Here is a 23,991-nt window from a genome sequence, read left to right on the forward strand (position 1 = left end):
TGATATCTCATTGTAGTTTTGATTTGCATTTCTCTAATGATTAGTGATGTTGAGCATTCTTTCATGTGTTTGTTGGCACTCTGTATATCTTCTTTGGAGAAATGTCTATTTAGGTCTTCTGCCCATTTTTGGATTGGGTTGTTTGTTTTTTTGTTATTAAGCTGCATGAGCTGCTTGTAAATTTTGGAGATTAATCCTTTGTCAGTTGCTTCATTTGCAAATATTTTCTCCCATTCTGAGGGTTGTCTTTTGGTCTTCTTTATGGTTTCCTTTGCTGCGCAAAAGCTTTTAAGTTTCATTAGGTCCCATTTGTTTACTTTTGTTTTTATTTCCATTTCTCTAGGAGGTGGGTCAAAAAGGACCTTCCTGTGATTTATGTCATAGAGTGTCCTGCCTATGTTTTCCTCTAAGAGTTTGATAGTTTCTGGCCTTACATTTAGGTCTTTAATCCATTTTGGGCTTATTTTTGTGTATGGTGTTAGGGAGTGATCTAATCTCATACTTTTACATGTAGGTGTCCAGTTTTCCCAGCACCACTTATTGAAGAGGCTGTCCTTTCTCCACTGTACATTCCTGCCTCCTTTGTCAAAGATAAGGTGACCATATGTGCGTGGGTTTATCTCTGGGCTTTCTATCCTGTTCCATTGATCTATATTTCTGTTTTTGTGCCAGTACCATACTGTCTTGATTACTGTAGCTTTGTAGTATAGTCTGAAGTCAGGAAGCCTGATTCCTCCAGCTCCGTTTTTCGTTCTCAAGATTGCTTAGGCTATTCAGGGTCTTTTGTGTTTCCATACAAGTTGTGAATTTTTTTGTTCTAGTCCTGTGAAAAATGCCAGTGGTAGTTTGATAGGGATTGCATTGAATCTGTAGATTGCTTTGGGTAGTAGAGTCATTTTCACAATGTTGATTCATCCAATCCAAGAACATGGTATATCTCTCCATCTATTTGTATCATCTTTAATTTCTTTCATCAGTGTCTTATCATTTTCTGCATACAGGTCTTTTGTCTCCTTAGGTAGGTTTATTCCTAGGTATTTTATTCTTTTTGTTGCAATGGTAAATGGGAGTGTTTTCTTGATTTCACTTTCAGATTTTTCATCCTTAGTGTATAGGAATGCGAGAGATTTCTGTGCATTAATTTTGTATCCTGCTACTTTACCAAATTCATTGATTAGCTCTAGTAGTTTTCTAGTAGCATCTTTAGGATTCTCTATGTATAGTATCATGTCATCTGCAAAGAGTGACAGCTTTACTTCTTCTTTTCCAATTTGGATTCCTTTTATTTCCTTTTCTTCTCTGATTGCTGTGGCTAAAACTTCCAAAACTATGTTGAATAAGAGTGGTGAGAGTGGGCAACCTTATCTTGTTCCTGATCTTAGTGGAAATGCTTTCAGTTTTTTCACCATTGAGGACGATGTTGGCTGCGGGTTTGTCATATATGGCCTTCATTATGTTGAGGAAAGTTCCCTCTATGCCTACTTTCTGCAGGGTTTTTATCATAAATGGGTGTTGAATTTTTTCAAAAGCTTTCTCTGCATCTGTTGAGATAATCATATGGTTTTTCTCCTTCAGTTTGTTAGTATGGTGTATCACATTGATTGATTTGCGTATATTGAAGAATCCTTGCATTCCTGGAATAAACCCCACTTGATCATGGTGTATGATCCGTTTAATGTGCTGTTGGATTCTGTTTGCTAGTATTTTGTTGAGGATTTTTGCATCTATGTTCATCAGTGATATTGGCCTGTAGTTTTCTTTCTTTGTGACATCCTTGTCTGGTTTTGGTATCAGGGTGATGGTGGCCTCATAGAATGAGTTGGGGAGTGTTCCTCCCTCTGCTATATTTTGGAAGAGTTTGAGAAGGATAGGTGATAGCTCTTCTCTAAATGTTTGATAGAATTCGCCTGTGAAGCCATCTGGTCCTGGGCTTTTGTTTGTTGGAAGATTTTTAATCACAGTTTCAATTTCAGTGCTTGTGATTGGTCTGTTCACATTTTCTAGTTCTTCCTGATTCAGTCTTGGCAGATTGTGCCTTTCTAAGAATTTGTCCATTTCTTCCAGGTTGTCCATTTTATTGGCATAGAGTTGCTTGTAGTAATCTCTCATGATCTTTTGTATTTCTGCAGTGTCAGTTGTTACTTCTCCTTTTTCATTTCTTATTCTATTGATTTGAGTCTTCTCCCTTTTTTTCTTGATGAGTCTGGCTAATGGTTTATCAATTTTGTTTATCCTTTCAAAGAACCAGCTTTTAGTTTTATTGATCTTTGCTATCATTTCCTTCATTTCTTTTTCATTTATTTCTGATCTGATTTTTATGATTTCTTTCCTTCTGCTAACTTTGGGTTTTTTTGGTTCTTCTTTCTCTAATTGCTTTAGGTGCAAGGTTAGGTTGTTTATTCGAGATGTTTCCTGTTTCTTAAGGTAGGATTGTATTGCTATAAACTTCCCTCTTAGAACTGCTTTTGCTGCATCCCATAGATTCTGAGTCGTCGTGTCTCCATTGTCATTTGTTTCTAGGTATTTTTTGATTTCCTCTTTGATTTCTTCAGTGATCACTTCGTTATTAAGTAGTGTATTGTTTAGCCTCCACGTGTTTGTATTTTTTACAGATCTTTTCCTGTAATTGATATCTAGTCTCATAGCGTTGTGGTCGGAAAAGATACTTGATACAATTTCAATTTTCTTAAATTTACCAAGACTTGATTTGTGACCCAAGATATGATCTATCCTGGAGAATGTTCCATGAGAACTTGAGAAAAATGTGTATTCTGTTGCTTTTGGATGGAATGTCCTATAAATATCAATTAACTCCATCTCGTTTAATGTATCATTTAAAGCTTGTGTTTCCTTATTTACTTTCATTTTGTATGATCTGTCCATTGGTGAAAGTGGGGTGTTAAAGTCCCCTACTATGAATGTGTTACTGTCGATTTCCCCTTTTATGGCTGTCAGTGTTTGCCTTATGTATTGAGGTGCTCCTATGTTGGGTGCATAAATATTTACAATTGTTATATCTTCTTCTTGGATCGATCCCTTGATCATTATGTAGTGTCCTTCTTTGTCTCTTCTAATAGTCTTTGTTTTAAAGTCTATTTTGTCTGATATGAGAATTGCTACTCCAGCTTTCTTTTGGTTTCCATTTGCATGAAATACCTTTTCCATCCCCTTACTTTCAGTCTGTATGTGTCTTTAGGTCTGAAGTGGGTCTCTTGTAGACAGCAAATATATGCGTCTTGTTTTTATATCCATTCAGCCAATCTGTGTCTTTTGGTGGGAGCATTTAGTCCGTTTACATTTAAGGTAATTATCGATATGTGTGTTCCCATTCCCATTTTCTTAATTGTTTTGGGATCGTTATTGTAGGTCTTTTCCTTCTTTTGTGTTTCTTGCCTAGAGAAGATCCTTTAGCAGTTGTTGTAGAGCTGGTTTGGTGGTGCTGAACTCTCTCAGCTTTTGCTTGTCTGTAAAGGTTTTAATTTCTCCATCAAATCTGAATGAGATCCTTGCTGGGTAGAGTAATCTTGGTTGCAGGTTTTTCTCCTTCAACACTTTCAATATGTCCTGCCACTCCCTTCTGACTTGCAGAGTTTCTGCTGAAAGATCAGCTGTTCACCTTATGGGGATTCCCTTGTGTGTTATTTGTTGTTTGTCCCTTGCTGCTTTTAATATTTTTTCTTTGTATGTAATTTTTGACAGTTTGATTAATATGTGTCTTGGCATATTTCTCCTTGGATTTATCCTGTATGGGACTCTCTGTGCTTCCTGGACTTGATTAACTATTTCCTTTCCCATATTAGGGAAGTTTTCAACTATAATCTCTTCAAATATTTTCTCAGTCCCTTTCTTTTTCTCTTCTTCTTCTGGAACCCCTATAATTCGAATGTTGGTGCGTTTAATGTTGTCCCAGAGGTCTCTGAGACTGTCCTCAGTTCTTTTCATTCTTTTTTCTTTATTCTGCTCTGCAGTAGTTATTTCCACTATTTTATCTTCCAGGTCACTTATCCGTTCTTCTGCCTCAGTTATTCTGCTATTGATCCCATCTAGAGTATTTTTCATTTCATTTATTGTGTTGTTCATCATTGTTTGTTTCATCTTTAGTTCTTCTAGGTCCTTGTTAACTGATTCTTGCATTTTGTCTATTCTATTTCCAAGATTTTGGATCATCTTTACTATCATTATTCTGAATTCTTTTTCAGGTAGACTGCCTATTTCCTCTTCATTTGTTAGGTCTGGTGGGTTTTTATCTTGCTCCTTCATCTGCTGTGTGTTTTTCTGTCTTTTCATTTTGCTTATCTTACTGTGTTTGGGGTCTCTTTTTTGCAGGCTGAAGGTTCGTAGTTCCTGTTGTTTTTTGTATCTGTCCCCAGTGGCTAAGGTTGGTTCAGTGGGTTGTGTAGGCTTCCTGGTAGAGGGTACTAGTGCCTGTGTTCTGGTGGATGAGGCTGGATCTTATCTTTCTGGTGGGTAGGTCCACGTCTGGTGGTGTGTTTTGGGGTGTCTTTAGACTTATTATGATTTTGGGCAGCCTCTCTGCTAATGGGTGGGGTTGTGTTCCTGTCTTGCTAGTTGTTTGGCATAGGATGTCCAGCACTGTAGCTTGCTGGTCGTTGAGTGAAGCTGGGTGCTGGCGTTGAGATGGAGATCTCTGGGAGATTTTCGCTGTTTGATATTATGTGCAGCTGGGAGGCCTCTTGTGGACCAGTGTCCTGAAGTTGGCTCTCCCACCTCAGAGGCACAGCACTGACTCCTGGCTGCAGCACCAAGAGCCTTTCATCCACAGGGCTCCTTAATTTGGGATGATTCGTTGTCTATTTATGTATTCCACAGATGCAGGGTACATCAAGTTGATTGTGGAGCTTTAATCCGCTGCTTCTGAGGCTTCTGGGAGAGATTTCCCTTTCTCTTCTTTGTTCTCACAGCTCCCAGGGGCTCAGCTTTGGATTTGGCCCCGCCTGTGCGTGTAGGTCGCCGGAGGGCGTCTGTTCTTCGCTCAGACAGGACGGGGTTAAAGGAGCCGCTGATTCGGAGGCTCTGGCTCACTCAGGCCGGGGGGGTAGGGAGGGTCACGGAGTGTGGGGCGGGCCTGCGGCGGCAGAGGCCGGCGTGACATTGCTAGCCTGAGGCGCACCGTGCGTTCTTCCGGGGGAGTTGTCCCTGGATCCCGGTACCCTGGCAGTGGCGGGCTGCACAGGCTCCCCGGAAGGGGGTGTGGATAGTGACCTGTGTTCGCACACAGGCTTCTTGGTGGCGGCAGCAGCGGCCTTAGCGTCTCATGTCTGTCTCTGGGCTCCGCACTTTTTGCCGAGGCTCGCGCCCGTCTCTGGAGCTCTCTTAAGCAGCGTTCTTAATCCCCTCTCCTCGTGCACCAGGAAACAAAGAGGGAAGAAAAAGTCTCTTGCCTCTTCGGCAGGTCCAGACTTTTGCCCGGACTCCCTCCCGGCTAGCCGCCGTGCACTAACGCCCTGCAGGCTGTGTTCACGCCGCCAACCCCAGTCCTCTCCCTGCGCTCCGACAGAAGCCGGAGCCTCAGCTCCCAGCCCCGCCCGCCCCGGCGGGCGAGCAGACAAGCCTCTCAGGCTGGTGAGTGCCGGTCGGCCCGATCCTCTGTGCTGGAATCTCTCCGCTTTGCCCTCCGCACCCCTGTTGCTGTGCTCTCCTCCGCGGCTCCCAAGCTCCCCCACTCCGCCACCCGCAGTCTCCGCCGCCCGCAGTCTCCGCCGCCGAAGCTCCCCCACTCTGCCACCCGAAGTCTCCGCCCGCGAAGGGGCTTCCTAGTGTGTGGACACTTTTCGTCCTTCACAGCTCTCTCCCGCTGGTGCAGGACCCGTCCTTATCCTTTTGTCTCTGTTTATTTTTTTCTTTTGCCCTAACCTGGTACGTGGGGGGTTCCTTGCCTTTTGGGAGGTCTGAGGTCTTCTGCCAGCGTTCAGTAGGTGCTCCATAGGAGTTGTTCCACGCGTAGATGTGTTTCTGGTGTATCTGTCTAGAGTATAACTTTTAAACCAGCAGAAGAAAATTCAATACACCCAGTGATAAGTAAGAATAAAAAGAAATAAGACATATAAATGGAAAATATGAAAAAAGATGGCAACTAAGTTTAAATATATAAAATAAATATAAATGGGCTAACTGTCCCAATTAGAAGAGAAAAAGAGTCAGACTGGGCTTTAAAAAAATAAAATCCAACAATATGTTATCTACAAAAGACAATGGTACAAAAAGTTGAAAATAGAAGAATGAAACCCTCCACAGTAATAAATTTGAAAACCTACATGAAACTGATAAATTGTAAAATATAGAAAATGCAATATTGATACAAAAAGAACTTGAATAGACCAAAGAATGTTACAGAAATGGAAACGGTAGCCAAAGACTTTCTACTTTTCTCCCAAATACACCAGGCATATTGTATATGTACTATCTTATTTGTCTATTGTCTGAGTCTCCATCTTTGAATGTAAGCCTCATGAGGGCATGGAATTGTTTGTTCATTGCTATATCCCCAGTGCTTTAGAATAATGTTGAGAATGTAGACACCCAGTAAATAGTCACTGAATGGAAGGATGGATGGATGAGTAAATGGTTGGATGAAGTGAGTTGAAAATTCAACTCTTAAACTCTTCATCTATACTGAGAATAGAAAAGCTCTGAGATTCAAGGAGATAGAGGATAGGTACTGGGGATTGATTAGGGGAGCACAGCCTAATCAGCCATAGACAATATATAAATGAATTGCATGGCTGTGTTCCAATCAAACTTTATTTACAAAAACAAAAAGCTGCTGCATTTGGCTCACAGGCCATAGTTTGTCTGCCCCAATGTAAAGTACCATATTTGCCATTACTAACTTGAGAAGAAATGGAAAACCCAATTGTTTTTATAACAAAATAAGAACTTGAATTAATAGATTTTCAATTTTCCCACAAAGAAATTATAGGTTACAGATGGCTCTCCAGGTGGATCCTCTAAACTTTCATATAACAGATAATTCCAATTATATATAAATTCTTCCAGACAGTAAATAAAGATGAAACTCCTCAACTTATTTTATGAAGCCAATATAGTCTAGATAACAAACCAGACAGGGGGGAAATATATACAGGCCCCCCACTTCAAACATGTACCCAAATACAAGAATTTTTTAAATACATACATAGACAGCTGGATAGCAAACTTAATTGAGCAATGTATAAAAAGAAATACATCATGATCAAATAGAGGACGGTCCTCTATCTTATCTTTTCCTTAAAAATATAGAATACTTTAACATTAGGAAATCTACTGATGTAATTTACTAAACTGGGAAATTAGAAGGAGAAAATTATATAATCATGTCAATAGGTTCAGAAAAAGAAACATAATGAAGTCAGTCATGAATGGACTTTGGGAAAAAACACCTTGGGCAAAATAGTACTAGGAGGTAGGTTCCTTAACCTGGTAAAAAGGTAACTACCAAAAACCTACCACAAGCATCATACCTAAAAATGCAAACCTTAAAATCTCTTTTAAACCAGAAGAAGAACAAGAAAATAATCCCCACTTGAACTCCTAGCCAACATTATACTAAAAATAGAAATAAGATTTAGGAATAGAAAGTAAGAAACAAAACTGTCATTATTCCAGGTGAGTTTATTATCTTCAAAGAAAATCCAATATACAAAGCATTAGGACTATTAAGAGTAATATCATATATCATTATAAAAATGTCATACAACAAAATACTATCAGATAAAATGAATGAACTAGATCTACATTATTAATATCAATAAATCTCACTGTTAGGTGAAAATCAAAAGCCAGTTGAGGACTTCCCTGGTGGCGCAGTGGTTGAGAGTCCGCCCGCCGATACAGGGGACACGGGTTCGTGTCCCGGTCCGGGAAGATCCCACATGCCGCGGAGCGGCTAGGCCCGTGAGCCATGGCCGCTGCGCCTGCGTGTGTGGAGCCTGTGCTCCGCAACGGGAGAGGCCACAACAGTGAGAAGCCCACGTACCGAAAAAAAAAAAAAGCCAGTTGAAAACGGATACAAGCAGTATGGTAATGTTACTGAATTAGACGTAAGACCCCCCCACTCTTGGTGCCCTAGCTGAACCTAAGCTCTCCCTTCCCCCAACCCCTATCAGACAGGGAGTTCTTTCCCACTCAGTTTCGAGCTCCCAATAATGAAATTGAGTTTGGTGCAAGCAAAACAGGCTTTTACCCAAAGGCCAGAGAATGGAGAAGGGAAGCTCAAACTCTAGAAGCACCTTCTCCCCAAAGAGGGGAGTAAGGGAATTTTAGGGTTAGGAGGGAGAAGGTCATCAGGGCTCTAGGAAAGGGGCGGAGATTTCCAGGGGCAGCCAGGTCATGCGCAGTCTGCCACGCTCCTTTGCACGTGGAACAAATTGTGCCTAGCAGAGCACAAATCCCGGCTTTGGGCGGAGATGTTAGCAAGGTAATGAAGCGAAGGTAATGCTGGGACAGCCCCCTGGTTTCATCTGCGCAGGCGTGTTCCCGTGGTCGTCAGAGCTGGTTTGGGATGGTTGACCACTGTGTATCTCTCAAAGTACAGCCCGCGAAGCATCTCTGCCAAACACCAGGTACTTTTGAAACAAACACAGAGATAAATCGGGGTAAGTATCTTTCAGCTTTCAGGGGTTGGTATGGAAACGCAGAGATAAATCAAGGCAAGGAAAGCAGTGACCTTTAGCCTACTTTGCCCGCCATCTTGGACCTAGCTGGTTCGGTCTGGTTTTGTTTCTGGCCTTCGTGGCTTCCTGTTGATAAAAAAACAACTAACCTGTATGATTGAAAAAAAGAAAACAGTTTCCGCGCCTGGAGCCTTGGCTGCATAGCGTGGGTAACAATACTGCTTATGAAATGTTTTAAGTACACAAGGCAATACTATATATTGGTGTTTACCCACGTGAAAACAAAGTAATATTGAGCACCGAGAAGCTGCGTACTAACTTGAGAGTTATCTCTGGAGAGAGAGGGAGGGCAATTGGGTTTCAATTTTATCTGTAGCTTTATTTTCTTTCTAAAAGGATCTAAGGCTAATGTTAACATTTCCCCCGTCTGGTGATGGGTACATTGGTGCTTATGACATTTTTATCTGTAACTTTCTGTAAACTTAAAGTCTTTCCTAATTGAAATTATTTTTAATGGAAAGGAAAACGAGCCATGATCAAACCTGTCTTATCTTAGAGTCAGCTCTGGCTGCACCTGTGAGTGTAGAAAGGACACCCCGCCCACTCCGGTGTCCCCAGGACAGAGGCTTACCTCTCACCATCTGGGAGTTAAGAGTGACATGGTCCTCTGTACTCTGAGGCTTCCTGCTCGCCGCCGGCTCTGCAGGCTCCTTGGGAGGAGCCCAAGCTCCTCCCACACACAGGCTTGTGTGGGTCAGGGTCACTGTTAGTAAGGGCGGCAGTCCGTTCCGTATTGATCTCCCGTTACCCTATCCCACAGATTTGAATTCCCATTTCCCGCCTAGTGTCTCTGAGGCTTAGTTTGAAATTCTCTTCCATGAAATGGAAATCATGAGAAACTTAAGACAGTAGATTTGTTTATCCTTGGGATGAATTACAAGCACGTGGGGGCAATCATCCTCTTAATCCTTTCATCTGAAGGTCAAGAAGGGTCATAATTTGAGGAGAAATCACTGTCTCCTCTGGCTCCTACAGTGGTTCAAGACTTCTACTTTTAACACTGGGTGGTATCCATCAGTTCTCAAAATACAGTGAGTTTAAGGCTGGGGCAGTGAAAATATGAGAATGTGGAACACCTTTTTGTGCCAAGTAAGGATAGGCTCATGGACTTATGGGAACATGTCAAGAGGACCCAGGAGCCAGAATGAAGGGGTTCCCACTGAACAAGCACAGTCTGGCCATCGAAACCCGTGGAATAAAACAAAAACTCACTGAATAAAATAAGAAACCGTGAGACTATAGTGATATAAATTAATAAATGAGTACACAAATAGATGGAGAAGAGAGGAAAGTCTTCTTTGTAGTAGAACAACAACTACTAAATACAGATGGAATGAAAAAAATGCTTGTGGGTAAGCTTTAACAGCATGAAAGGCAAAGGGTAATAAGAAGGATCCAGTGAGCATGCCGATTGAAAAACAAAACGTACGCCCTGCTATCAGAAGAAAGAGATGACTACTTCCCCATCTCTGCCTCACCGAGAAAGTCCATTTTCTTACTGACTGCCCTGAGTCATCATAGTGTTTTCAGTTGTTCCCCCTCCCAATGACTAGCACCACTGCACCTCAATTGAAACAAAATCTTGGTGGATGGACCGCCACTTTGGGGAGAGAAGGCAACATGGAACTGTGGAATTCATATTACCTAGACTGAGAAATGGAAGCTGGCTTTGTGCCTTTCTTGCTGTGTGACCTTGAAAATCCCACATTCTTTATGCTCCAGTTATCTCATCTGTACAACAGGGATTCAAATTATTTCTCTACTTCACTGGGTGGTGATTAGGACCTAATTATTCACCACGTGAGAAGGTGCTTGTAAACCACCATGCCAGCAGACACTTTAGGGTATCACAGAATAAAGGGAACTTCTTAAGAAAGGGCAGGGGACGGGCAGCGTCGTCCATCTGCTGGAGACAGGCTAAGGTCCAAATTATTATTTTTTCAACTTGAATAATGCACTGAACTCTTTTTAGAAAAGTCTCAGACTGCAAGCACCGACTTCAGTGACTCTTACTATTTCTTATACACAAAGAAACGTAAAACTAGGTTTTGATGTCTTATGTTTCTATGCAATTTATAGTGAGAGCATCGTTTAGGAGCAGTGAGCTAGGACGTTCTGGATTGAAGGCCTGAGGAAAAGAGTGAAAAGGGAAGAGCAGGCTGTAGAAGGAGAGTGTCTGACCTCATCCTTGTTTTTCTTTCTCCCACGGAGAATATAACTAGGTGTATTAAGATCAGTGCAACTGCTATGGGCTGTATTAAGATCAATGCAACTGCTATGGGCTGAAATTCATGTTTTGAAGTCCTAACCCCTAGTACCTCAGACCATGACCATATTTGGAAACAGGGCCTTGAAACAGGTAAACTGTGGCCATTGGGATGGGTCCTAATCTAATCTGACTGGGGTCTTTAAAGAGGAGATTAGGAAACAGAAGGAAAGAGGGAATACAGTGAGAAGGCAGAGGAGACAGAAACATGAGGAAACAGGGAGAAGGCAGCCCTTTGTAAGCCAGAGAGAGGCTTCAGTGGAAACCAAACCTACTGACTCCTTGATCCTGGACTTCCAACCTCCAGATCTATGAGAAAAAATACACTTCTGTTGTTTAAGCCACCCAGTCTGTGGTACTTTTTTATTAGCCTGGGCTGACTAATGAAATTACATAAAGTTCATGATTTTTTTTTTAGAAGCTGCTTTGTGCTTTGCTTCTTCAGAAAGAATACTATGTCAGGACAGAAGATATTGTTGTAAATATTTATGATTTGCATATGTGAATATTAATGGATTAACTTTCTATGGACACAGGGTGGTGGTCAGGGGACTGGCAGCAGGAGTTGGGGTGTTTCACTTGTTTCTATCCTATGACGACTGTCTGTTGGGTACAAGGCTTGGGTGCGAACACAGGCCAAACAGTGATGATCACATTTAAAAGGTTTCTTTCTAGTGTGGGCCATGCCACGCTGCAGTATATTCATAAAATTGAATACAGCCATTAAAATGAACAAACCACAGCCACATGACACAACATGGCTAATCTCCCAAACATAACGGTAAAAAATACAAGTCACAGAAGAAGACAAACAGTATAATTTCATTCATATAAAATTCACAAACAGGTGGCTCAACTCTACCATTACTGGGACGGATACCTAGGTCATAAAACCAGAAAGGCAAGCAAGAAAGTGAGTCTCCCAAAAGTGGGGATAGTGATGACCTAGAATTGGGGGGGAAGACATGGGTGTCAGGGAGGGGACACAGAAGATAACAGGGTGCTTACAGCGTTCACTTGTTGCCCACAGGGGTTTGTTTTATAATTATTCATAGAATTATGCAAATTGTTACAATTTTTTTTTTGTATAAATCACATTAAAAAAATGAGGAGAGCTGAAGCGAATATGGCTAATTGTTCTGAATCCTGGTGGATCTGTGTTATGTCATTAATTATACGTCTCTGTAAGTTGTGAGGTTTGTTGGCATTTTTTTGTTTTTTTTTGTTTTCATATTATTATGCCAAGTGAATGAAGCTAAACAAAAAAGAGTACATACATTGTACATGTTTTTATGGAATTTTATATTCCATTTGTATAAAATTCAAGAAAATGCAAAGGAATCTAGAGTGGCAGAAAGCAGAGGAGTTGATTCCTGGCAGGAAGGGGGTTGACCAGGAAGGGGCAGGAGAGAGGGAGCATAGGAAACTTTTGGGGGTGACGGATGTGTTCATTATGTTGAGGGTAGTGATGGATTCATGGGTGTATACTTATGTCAAAATACATAAAATTACACACTTGAAATGTGCACAGTTTATGTCAATTATATATCAATAAAGCAGGTTTTTAAGAAAAACTTCCTTGTGCCTTTTCATATGGTTCAAATAGTCTTCAATATACATATATTGCTTAAAAATGAGGGAGATATTTTTTAAATAATCAGAGAGCCCTGAGCAAAGAACTTTGATGCTGTCTCCCAGGTAGTTGTATATGTGTTTGGGTCAGACATAGGATTCAATTATGTCAATATATTTTTGTTCTGCCTTTGATAGAAAAGGGGCCTCCACTCTTCTCTCTCCCCATTTCCCTTCTCCCTTACCCCTCCCCCTCACTCTTTCTCTCCTTTTCTCTTTGGCTCTCTTGCTCTCTCTCAGAAAATCCTTTTCTTCAGCTGAGCGCACGGCTTTAGAAGACGTGACAACACTTATAATAATGATAAACGATCATTTCTGTTGCTGAATAGTGTTTTATAGTTTATAACATGCTGTCTCATATCTGTCTTTGCATTCTCACAACAATCCTTGGGTGTAGCAATAGGAAAATAAAAGGCAACTGTAACCGCTTCTGCCTTCTAAGGAGGGTGGTAGATTTCGTATCAGTGGGCAAATAAATCTCTTTGTTGCCATCCACTTTCAGAGACTGTCAGTGAAGACAGCAGATGAAAGATTCAGCCATTTCTTTTACTCCAGCTCCCTCCCTTCAGCCCTGTGATGGCCTCTTAGGTTTAATAGAATAATGAGTCATTGGGATGCAAAGATAGGTCCAGACCTGAGTTGGGGGTTGTGGCAGACATTCTGGTTGCCTACCCAAAATTTATTCTTCTCTTCTTACTTACACAGGGCCCTGATTTTGTTGGAGGTAGCAATGTGCCAACTGAAAAATTAGATTTCCCAGGCTTCCCTCCAGAGAAGAGTGCCCATGAGAGTAACTTCTGGCCAATTGAATGAAAGAATAACTATAGTATGAGACTTCTGGGAATGCTCCCTGAAAAGGGCACTGACTCTGTTGGCAGGCCCCTTATTGGCCTTTCCTCTTCCTTTACCTGAAACTTGGATGTAATGACTTGTGCTGCAGCAGTCATTTTGCAGTCCTGAGGTGATCTTGCTTGAGGACAGTAGGCTTGTGCTAAGGATGGCAAAATGGAAAGATGAGAGGAGGTTAGGACATTGATGAGATTGTGGCACTACCTTACCAGCCCTAGAATGCCTACCTCCAGACTTACATGAGAGAAAAATTGTAAACCTTATTTAAGGCATTGTTTTACAGGTCTCTGTTGCAGCAAAACGTAGTCCTGAGTGAAAGGGAATTGATGAGCTATGTTACTCTGTGCTTTGAAATGGGGGAATTTCTGGGATGAATCCTACAGAAGCGTGCTCTAAAAAGAAGGGGAAACGAGCAACATGGTGACACAAACCTCTGTTTCCTCAAGTTTCATATAAAGTCTGCTGTACGTATGTAGCTGCCGTGTGTGCAGCATGTGAGGGGAGGTCAAGGAGAGGGGGTTGTGGTTCCTCTTCAATGTGGCATGAGAAGGGACAGCAGCTGTGAGCAGGCAAGTTGATCCTTCCACCAAGCTAATTCCAAATAAACAGGATCTCAGAGCTAGAGGACGAGGAAACATTAACACTTCCCTTTTATGCCAGAGAGACTGCTAAAGAAGCTTATCTCACTGCACGTGGGGTGAGTTTTGAACCAATACCATCTGAAATTTTAAAATCTAGACTTGAATCCCAGCCCTACACTTATTACTACCTGTATGATTTGGGGAAAAAACTTTAACCTCTCTGGGCCTCAATTTTTTCATCTGTAACAGGAGGGATTGGTCAAATTAAGTTCTAAGGTCCAATCCAAACCTTCTAGGAGTCCATTTAAAATATATCATTGGGGCTTCCCTGGTGGCGCAGTGGTTAAGAATCCGCCTGCCAATGCAGGGGACACGGGTTTGAGCCCTGGTCCGGGAAGATCCCACATGCCACGGAGCAACTAAGCCCATGCACCACAACTACTGAGCCTGTACTCTAGAGCCTGTGAGCCACAACTACTGAAGCCCACACGCCTAGAGCCCGTACTCCGCAACAAGAGAAGCCACCGCAACAAGAGAAGCCACCGCAATGAGAAGCCCACGCACCGCAACGAAGAGTAGCCCCCGCTCATCCCAACTAGAGAAAGCCCGCACACAGCAACGAAGACCCAACACAGCCAAAAATAAATAAGTAAATTTATACCAAAAAAAAAGAAATAAAATATATCATTAAGGTAAAATTAAATCTATTAAGCACTAAATGAAAATTCAGGTTTATACAAATATGTACTTGCTAACAATGAGAATCCACCGTCTCACAAGCCACAGTTCACAGGAGAACAGGACCTCCAGCTAGATGAGCCTTGAATGCCTCCTACAGTTCCTATACTGTAACCGTTCCCTTACTTCTGGCTCCTCACACCTAGCTGCATAGGTGCATTTGCATTAGAAAATCTGCTTTAAACCTTGAAATTCATTTCCTTTAAATAAAAATGAAATAGACACAATGGGATATTTAAATACATTCTGGCACCACCCCAATAGCACAAGAATGTGCGACATGAAGCTGGTAACATCAGCAGGACCGGGAGGACTTTATTAAGCAAATCGGGTAGTTAGACACCCCAGGGCCTTCTCATCATAAATGCAGCTAAGCGGCCCCAGAGTAATGGGGATGGAGCCCCTCCTGAGCTCTAAGCTCTTTATTCTGACGTTTAATGAGCATGAATAACCAGGGATGGATGGTATTGTTTGTGAGTCCTGTGAACTCAGGAGAAGGGTGACTTCAAAGGTTCCTTTGGACCATTGTAAAGCAATTATACTGCAATAAAGATGTAAAAAAAAAAAAAAAAGTTCCTTCCGGATTTTTGAGGCCTTGTCTATAAAACGTGTCTGAATTAACTGGGTTCTACCTCATTCTCAGGACCTTATCTTCAGCTGGACTGGACCCCGCCCCTCCCAGGAACTGGGTAGGCAGAGAGTCTAGAGCCTGAATCCTTCATCTGTGAGTATGTCATTGAGTTATTTGCTGAATTATCTTCCAAATGATCATTTGTGTCCTGTTCTCTGGCAGCCTACATTATTGTAGTTGAATAGGGGACAGCTTCCTGTTCCCTGCAACTGGAAAGCAGTTTAAATACATCACACCTGTAAACAGAGCTAATTGACATCTATAGAGTAACCCAAAGAAGGCAGGGATTCCCCAGAGCAGTGTTCGCCATCCCAGGAGGTACCCAAGCAGAGTCAGAGACCAAATAGAAATGTCATAATCAAATGGCTGGGGAGATGAGAGGGCTTAAAGGACTTCAGTTTTCTTTTCAGTCCTAAAAGTTGGGGATTCTGTGACATATAGGAGCAAATGCTACTCAGTGTGAGTAATACTACTTGTTGTTTAAGGCTAATTACACACCAAGCACTGTGCTGAATTCTTTACTTCCGTTGTTTCATTTAATCCTGACATATAATAAAAGGCAGCCCTGTACCCCTTTCACATGGTACTATATCTGAATATCTGCAGACGAGGGAACTGAGGCTTGGGGCATTGGAGAAACAAGATCCCACAGCCTGTATGTGCCAGGCTGGGTCTGAGGGCCCCAGAGCCTGTACTTTGTACCTCTGCGGGTGCTTCACCCATACAGGGCCAGAGGATGCAGCAACTAGCTCATACAGGAAGCTTACTGGGCCCCATCCGGAACCATGCATCCTTCTCTAGTCACCGTTTTTCAAGGGTCTGTGCACAAAGACAGAGGAGAGTCTGGGGTGATGGAGCTGGGAAAACAGGAGTTTGAGGCTGAAAGGTCAAAAGGCTGCTGTACTGAGACCGTGAGAAAGGTGATCAGAGGGTAGAGCACTGGAGCTTTGGTTTCCTAAGAGGGGCGTTCCAGGGAAGGGAAGTTCTAGCCGGAAGTGTTTCTGTTCCTTTGAGCCACAGCCTTAGTTCCTCTGAGAGACCTTGGCTGGGTGCAATGCTTGAGGCCAGAGGCAGCCCCTATATCCCTCCGCACCATCCCAAACCCCTCCTGGCAGGGAGCCATTATCTCTGAAAACTGAGCTGTGCCCCTGGAGCCCCTCCCCACCCCCACCCCACCCCCGCCAGGCTGTTCACGAGCCCGCCTGAGTCACCTGGGGCTTTCTGGCTACTTACCCTGAGATTAGACTCAGTAGAAGGTGGGAGAAAAATTCAAGAGACTTGGCATCCCCCCGCCACCGCCCTGCCCTCCCTCTCCCTCTCTCTCCTCCTCTCTCTCTCCCTCTCTCTCCCTCCCTCTCTCCCTCCCTCCCTCCCTCCCTCCCCCTCTCCCCCTCTCCCCCTCTCCCCCTCTCCCCCTCTCCCCCTCTCCCCCTCTCCCCCTCTCCCCCTCTCCCCCTGTCTCACGGCAGCCCCCAGCGGTGTTTGTTCTCAGAGAGGCCCTGGGAAGAAGGATGGTCACTTTCCTTTTGCCCACAGATAATTGAAGAGAAGTAAGAAAGTACCTGTGTTTGAGGGAAAAATGATGACAATTAATCTCTAAGCACAGGGCCTCACTGTTAAATTCGTTGGAGAAACAACTTCAGGAGTTTAACGACAATCGAGAGAATGAAATTTAATTAAGAGAAATAGTAATTAAATCAGGAAAGAAGTTTTTGCAAAGGGGATGGTGCAGGAAATTAAAACCAGTAATGCTGAAAAATGTGGTGGGCAGAGATGGGCGGTGCACTTGGTGGAGAAGAGGAAAGAGCAGACTGAGCAAGGCGGGTTGGGAGGTGCAGAGTGTTTGGCACTAAGGCAAGGTCTTTGGAAATTGGTCTCCTTGAGAGACCAGGTGTCTGGCTCTTCCAATTTGGGTCTAAATAGGCCACCTCCTAATGGGGACAAGCTCTCCCTCAGGAAAATAGAAGTATCTAGTTGGATAAAGTATAAAAAAAGCTGCGGACTTGAAGTAGGGTGACCAGGTGTCCTGATTTTGCCCAGGACCGTCGCAGTTTTAGTACTCAGAGTGCCATGCTCTAGGAAACCCTCAGTCGAGGGCAAACTGGGACTGCTGGTCACCCTAACGTAGAGGCAGATAGCCCTGGTTCCCAGCTCTGCTGTGCAGTCAGGAGCTCCATGATTCTGAGTGAGTCACTCCATCTCTGTGGGCCTCAGCTTTCTCACCTATAAAATGAGCTGTCCTGGGCACCTCAAAAGATTAAAGAAGTTGCTATATGTCAATGTCTAGAACAATGTGCATGAAGAAAAGCTTGATAAATGGGAGTTGAACTGAACAATATCAATAAAGAAAACATAAAATATTAGCAGACACAACGCAACAACACATTAAAAAGCAAGACACCGTGACTCTTTGAGGGATTCCCCAAGACCACCCACGTGTTCGTTGAGTTTCTAGAATGACTCACAGGACTGAGCACATAGTTGTACTCACAGCATGGCTCAGGTTTATTACAGTAAAAGGATACAAAATAGGATCATGGAAGGAAAAAGACACAGGTGAGTTCTGGAGAAATCCATGCAGGCTTCCTATACTCTTTCCTTCCTGTGAGGGACACATCAAGAATGATCCTTTCTCTAGCAGCGAAGAATGCAACCATGTGTGCGATGTTTCTGCCCAGAAAGCCCATTAAAGACTCAGTGCCCAAAGATTTTATTGGCAGTGGTTGCCTAGGCACAACTACCAAAATTCCAGACTCTCAGAAGGAAAGCTCGTGTACAGGAGAAATCACATCATCAATCAGCCTTAAATGCCAAGTCTGCAGACCACCAGCCAGGGGCCAACCTCTAAAAATAGCAGTGTTCAGCCTGCTATGTTAACTCTTTTTATTACAGTGACAGAGTGGAGCTCATTCTAGGAATGCAAGGATAATACACATAAGTGAAAACTTGAATCTGGACACCCAAGCTGCTGTATATACCCTCAAATCCTAGCTAGGTGTGCCAGGCCTTCACTGGTCCAGGCTTATGGTTACTGTATGAATGCCATCCACTCTGCTAAACGAGCTCTGGTCACTACCAAATTCCCTGCTAACAATTTACCACCATCCAAGGTCTTCTTGGTCTTGAGTCAGAACACTGGGGTTTTCTCAGTTCACCATGACATAAACAAGTCTCTGGACTAAACAATCCAAATAGAAATTGTGCTCACCTTGTGCATGAAATAGGCCATATTTACGTTTACATTAAGGCTATCCACTTCCAGTGACCCAAAATGCTTGTGTTTCCAATTTGGGGCACCACCTTTCTCAAGGTTAAGTTACCAGAGCAATGAATAAAAGTTTGCTAATTTCTTGCTCAGCAGGAGAGGTGTTAGAAAAATAGAAGTCATTCAAGCTAGTGGTGGGGAAGGGTTTCTGGAGTTTAGAGATCAAGAGGTACCACAGCTGCTGCGGGCGTGAGAGAACTAGGAAGACAGGAGGGAGGGTGGTGGTTAAAAACATCACTGAGAATTACGGACTAGCTTCCCCTTTAGTATGTATTGGTTTGCTAGGGCTGCCATAACAAATACCACAAACGGGGCAGCTTAAACAATAGAAACACATTGTCTCACAGTTCTGGAGGGTAGAAGTCCAAAGTCGAGGTGCTGACAGGTTTGGTTCCATCTGAAGGCTATGAGGGAAAGAGCCTGTTCCAGGCCTCTCTCCTTGGCTTGTAGATGGATGTCCTCAAGTTCACAAGGTGTTCTCCCTGTATGGCTGCCTGTGTCCAAACTTCTCCTTCTTAGAAGGATGCAGTTCATATCAGATTAGGGACTATGCTAATGTCTCAGTTTAACTTAATTACCTCTGTAAAGACCTCATCTCCAAATAAGGTCACATCCTGAGGTATTAGGGCTTAGGACTTCAATATATAAATTTTGGAGCACACAATTCAACCCATAGCAACTTGGGAAAATGTAAGTGAAAATCAGAATTACTTTTAAATAACTTTCATTGGAGGATTGTGTTTCTTTGCACAGTTTATTGTATTTGTACAAACAATAGCCCAGGAATATTCAAGCTGTGTAGAACAGAAGAGAGTAATGGGAGGATAGAAGGGAGGGGGAGGGTCAAGGGAAGAGGAGAAAGAAGAAAACGAAAAGAAAAGGAGGAGGAGGGGAATGAGAAGGAGGAAAAGAGGAAGAGCAGTGAGCAAGGTCAGACCATCAGGCCTGCACCAGGTTCAGAGATCGGTGAGAATGACAGCTCACCACTCACCTAAATTTCCTTTAATTTCGGTTTACTAAACGCACCAACAAGAAGTGCAAAGGATATGCACACATCACTGCAAATGTTTGCTGGCCCCTCCCACCATCACTTGGGTCTCATAGAAGTGTTCGCAAGTCTGGTGGACCCGACAGCTCTCCCACGGTGGGACGTGTGCCGGCTAGAGCCTTTTACACCATCTGGATGGACAGACGTGGGGGAGTGCCAAGCCAGTATCTAATGGCCCACCCAGTAAGGGAATCCCTGCCAGCACAGTCGTGAAAGACTTGCAGCACCTTTCATGTTTTTACTGCCTCCTGGAGCTGACTGAAGGTTTCAGTGCAGCAAGGCTACCACAAAAGGAAATCTGACAAGAGTTTGTTTTGCTCATTCAGGCAGCACATGCTCTCTGAAAAGAGGTACTGCCTTGAGTCAAAGAGAACTGAAGGGAGAACCAGGGCTCTGCAGGCTCTCAGGGCCTTCCACTCCACTGCCAGCTGACCGTGCATACCACCAGGTCACAAATACACAAAATGCAAAGCCACGCAAGGCAGGTGGATTTCCCCAGATGCAGTGCAGAGACTTCAGAACAAATAGCACCATAGTTAAAGCTTCAAAGAGAAAGGGGGACAAAATTAACACACTTGTACCTGAGATGGGCCTGGAATAAACCCCACTGTGTGACTTGTGTTTTAGAGAGCTTGGACGCCCAGTCTGGGGCTAGCCAGATCTGCCATGGAGCAGAAGCAGATTATCCTGAGGTGATTCCAGTGCATGCTAAACTTTGAGAACCCCTGTTTAAATTTTACAGCCCAAACCAGTTTAGATAGGGCCCTGGGAGAATGAGCTTCCATTTTCTTCCCAGCAACTACTGTCTGTTAGAACAGCCTGAGACCATAGGGACAGGCAAGAACAGGATTTACCACCTGCACCGCCTATGACCAGCGTCGATAGGGAGGAAAACAAGTACTTCGCAGGGCTAATTTAACCCTCTTATGTGTAATTCAAGTTCTTCTCGTGTCTTCATTTGCTTTGTGAGGTACAGACTTCCAGCCCTTTACCCAAATGGAGTGATCTAGACTGTTTATGACTACACCTTTGATTTCTATTCAGTTAATTTGCATGTTTTATTTTATCTTTAGCATGGGAAGGAGACCTAGTTGCCAGAGCGGCCAGGAATAGTATTTAAAAGTTTAGCCTTTACTTTAACCCTGGTTGGTCAATCTCGCTGTGTTCTTGGCTCACCTAACATTTGTGGTCACAAGAGTGCAAAACAGTGCAGTTCTGCTGGCTGCTTCTCCCTATTTTGTCTCTCTGTCAAGTCTTAGGAACTCGTTGACTTTCTCCTAAATTTACTAACATTATTCATTTTATTTTTACTAGCTAACCTTGCTGCTTTTACTCCTCTCCCTTTCATTAACACTGCCCACTGAGCAAAGCCCATCACTTGGTTTACCTCGTTCCAGAGTCTAGCCTCCAAAGAGGTCTGCTGGCTTATGCAGAGGCCCCAAATAGGGCTCACAGTGCAGTTAGGAGGTGGAGCCCTGGCCTGGAAACAGGAAGCCTGGTTCTGACCTCTGCTCTACTACAGACTTGCTGCACAATCTTGGGCAAGCCCCTCCTCTCTGGGGCCCCAGAACTCTGTTGTACAATGGGGAGAACACAGTGTGAACTCTCAGCCCTTCCAGCTAGAGTATCCCAGGGTTCCCCGGTCTTCCTCTGTTATACACGTGGCCATACAGTATAGATTTCCTGGAAGGTAGTTCCAGTTTTGCAATCCCTGGCACCATTGCCCACACACCATGAGCATACTGGTTCTTAAACTGTGGTCCCAACTACTGATTTCACCAACAGTTGAGGGGCCCTTGAGGGGGGTCCCTGCCTGGTTTCTCCATAATCAACAGTTATGTAGGACTTGTAGCCCCACTAGCCCCAAGTGGGACTAGGATCCTAACATCCAAATGCCTAGCCTTTTAAAGCAATGAGTCACCTCACCAGGTCATTTCTAAAACCCCAGTAGAAAAGCATATCACACAGTAATCAGTGTTTGTTGAATGAATAAACAACTACACTTTCTCTACAAACACAAGAGTTCCATAGACTGAACAAAGCTCAGGACTGAAATAGAGAAACCAATTCCTTCTGCGGAACCAAAACCTCAAACTGAAGCTATGTAATGTCTGGAGTACACCAAATGATGGTGCTTTTCTTGCAGTTGTGTTATTTTTAAAGCTCTGTGTGCAAGCTCTATTGTGACACCCTTCCCTAGCCCTCAACCCAAATACTTAATAATCCTATCTATGTGACTCCAGTGGGTAAGTCAGAGATCTGGAGTTAAATCCCAGCCCTTCCACTTACAAGCTGAGTGGTTTAAACTTCAGTTTCCTCTTGTGTAAAATGGGGCAAATAGTAAATTCCTCATTAGGTTGTTGATTTAACAAGAAACCTACATCTCCAAAATTACTGAGAATAAGCACGTGTTAACTCTTAGCTAATTAACAAAGCAACTCTTGGATCTTTCTTCTCATTTAGTCTTCCTATTTGGTGGGAACTATCATATCTATAGTCATTTACAGCTAAGGAAAATGAGACCCAAAAAACAGAGGTGAGACACCCATGATCTCACAACTGGTAAATGGCAGGGCCAGCAGTTGAACCCAGGTCAGAAACACTTCCAAGCCTGGAAGATGGGGTCGTAAGTGCAGTAAGTTTAGACCTCCTAGGAGAGTCAAACAAACTTGGTCCTGGGGACTTCCCTGGTGGCGCAGTGGTTGAGAGTCCGCCTGCCGATGCAGGGGACATGGGTTCGCGCCCTGGTCCGGGAAGATCCCACATGCCGCGGAGTGGCTGGGCCCGTGAGCCATGGCCGCTGAGCCTGCGCGTCCGGAGCCTGTGCAAAACTTGGTCCTGGCCGGAACTCTCCTCCTGCAGCACTTGAGGGGAGGGGCAGTGCAGCTCTGGAGTTCCTGTGCATAGGAACACCACATACTGTACAGTATTTCCTGTTGAATGAAGCCAGCTTTGTAGACATTTTCATCCATTTTAACTTGATGCCAACATTTGCATTTCAGAAGGTTTTTTTCAATTCTTCTTATGAGGACATTAGCACCTGGAAAAAAAAGTGGAGTCTAGACTAGGACAGGTGTGAAAACAGAAGGTATATAACATGTTTCGCCTCTCCCAGGAATAGATCTTTTCTCGTCTACTCTTTTACTGGAATGTGTTCAAGGCACTGTTGGGCCCAGAGATCTTAGTCTTTCCATCCCTCACTAGCCTCAGGGACTCTTGGGCGCTTTCCCTAATATGGTTGTTCCCCGGTGACTTATAAGGCTCAGCTCAAGTTGCAGTTATAATGTAATTCACTTTCCCAGTTTTAATCACTTAGAGCTTCTATTCAGCATGTGTGGGCTGTGTCCATTCAGTAATGGCTAGATTTTAGCCCATAGTCAAGGGAGCTTGAGGATTCTTTGGGCCAAGGTAGCCTCAATGCAGGTCAAGGTCTAATTTGTTAAGTTTTTGAAATTACTATAAATGGCTCATGATCCCCTAGGAAACAACAGTCTAGGAATCCCTATTTAAAAAGAAAGGAACATAAAATGTGATACATACATAAGTGGAATATTATTCAGCCTTGAAAAGGAAGGAAATTCTGACATATGCTAAAACATAGACGAATCTTGAGGACATTATGCTAAGTGGAATGAGTCAGTCACAAAAGGAAAAAATATTATATGATTCCACTCATATGAGGTACTTAGAAAGTCAAATTCATAGAGACAGAAAGTAGAATGGTGGTTGCCAGGGGCTGAGGGGAAGGGGGAGGGGGAGTAGAGTTACTATTTACTGGGCTTAGAATTTCAGTTTTGCAAGATGAAAAAGAGATCTGGAGATGGATAGTGGCGATGGCTGCACAAAAATCTGAATGTATTCAATACCACTGACTTGCACAGTTTAAAAACTGCCAACATGGTACTTTTTATGTTATGTGTATTTTACCACAATTTTTAAAAATTGGAAAAAAAGAAAAAGAGAGGAAAAGGAACAGCTTGAACACTAAGACTCTCAGCTATGGTATTAGCATTGTCTCATCAGAGCCAAAAACAGCTACATAATAAATGTTGTACATTTTTATGCCCAACCCCCAATTTTCCTTCTGCTGAATGAAGCATCTTGCTCTGCCACTGAAAACTAGCATTTTCTTATAAATCACTAGCTCAGAAAAATCAGTGACTTTCAGCAATCAGTCCACTAGAGACCACTGCTAAGCAGAGGAGGCTAACAGCAGCACTGTGCAGTGAAGAGTGCTCCCCTTACAACCAAATGGCTCCCCCAAGCGGCTTCAGCTTCTCCCCCAAAG

General features: G+C 43.3%; 1 long non-coding RNA gene across 1 annotated transcript in view; it reads left to right on the forward strand.

Moving 5' to 3' along the window:
• The window catches only part of LOC132427214 (uncharacterized), a 425,972-nt gene that overhangs the window by 379,464 nt on the left and 22,517 nt on the right, over positions 1–23,991 (forward strand). The window contains exon 6 of the long non-coding RNA XR_009519846.1: positions 15,403–15,483. This is a non-coding gene — a long non-coding RNA (uncharacterized lncRNA). The remainder of the gene's footprint in view (positions 1–15,402; positions 15,484–23,991) is intronic.

This window comes from Delphinus delphis, chromosome 6, assembly GCF_949987515.2.
Source record: "Delphinus delphis chromosome 6, mDelDel1.2, whole genome shotgun sequence".
Taxonomy (NCBI): domain Eukaryota; kingdom Metazoa; phylum Chordata; class Mammalia; order Artiodactyla; family Delphinidae; genus Delphinus; species Delphinus delphis.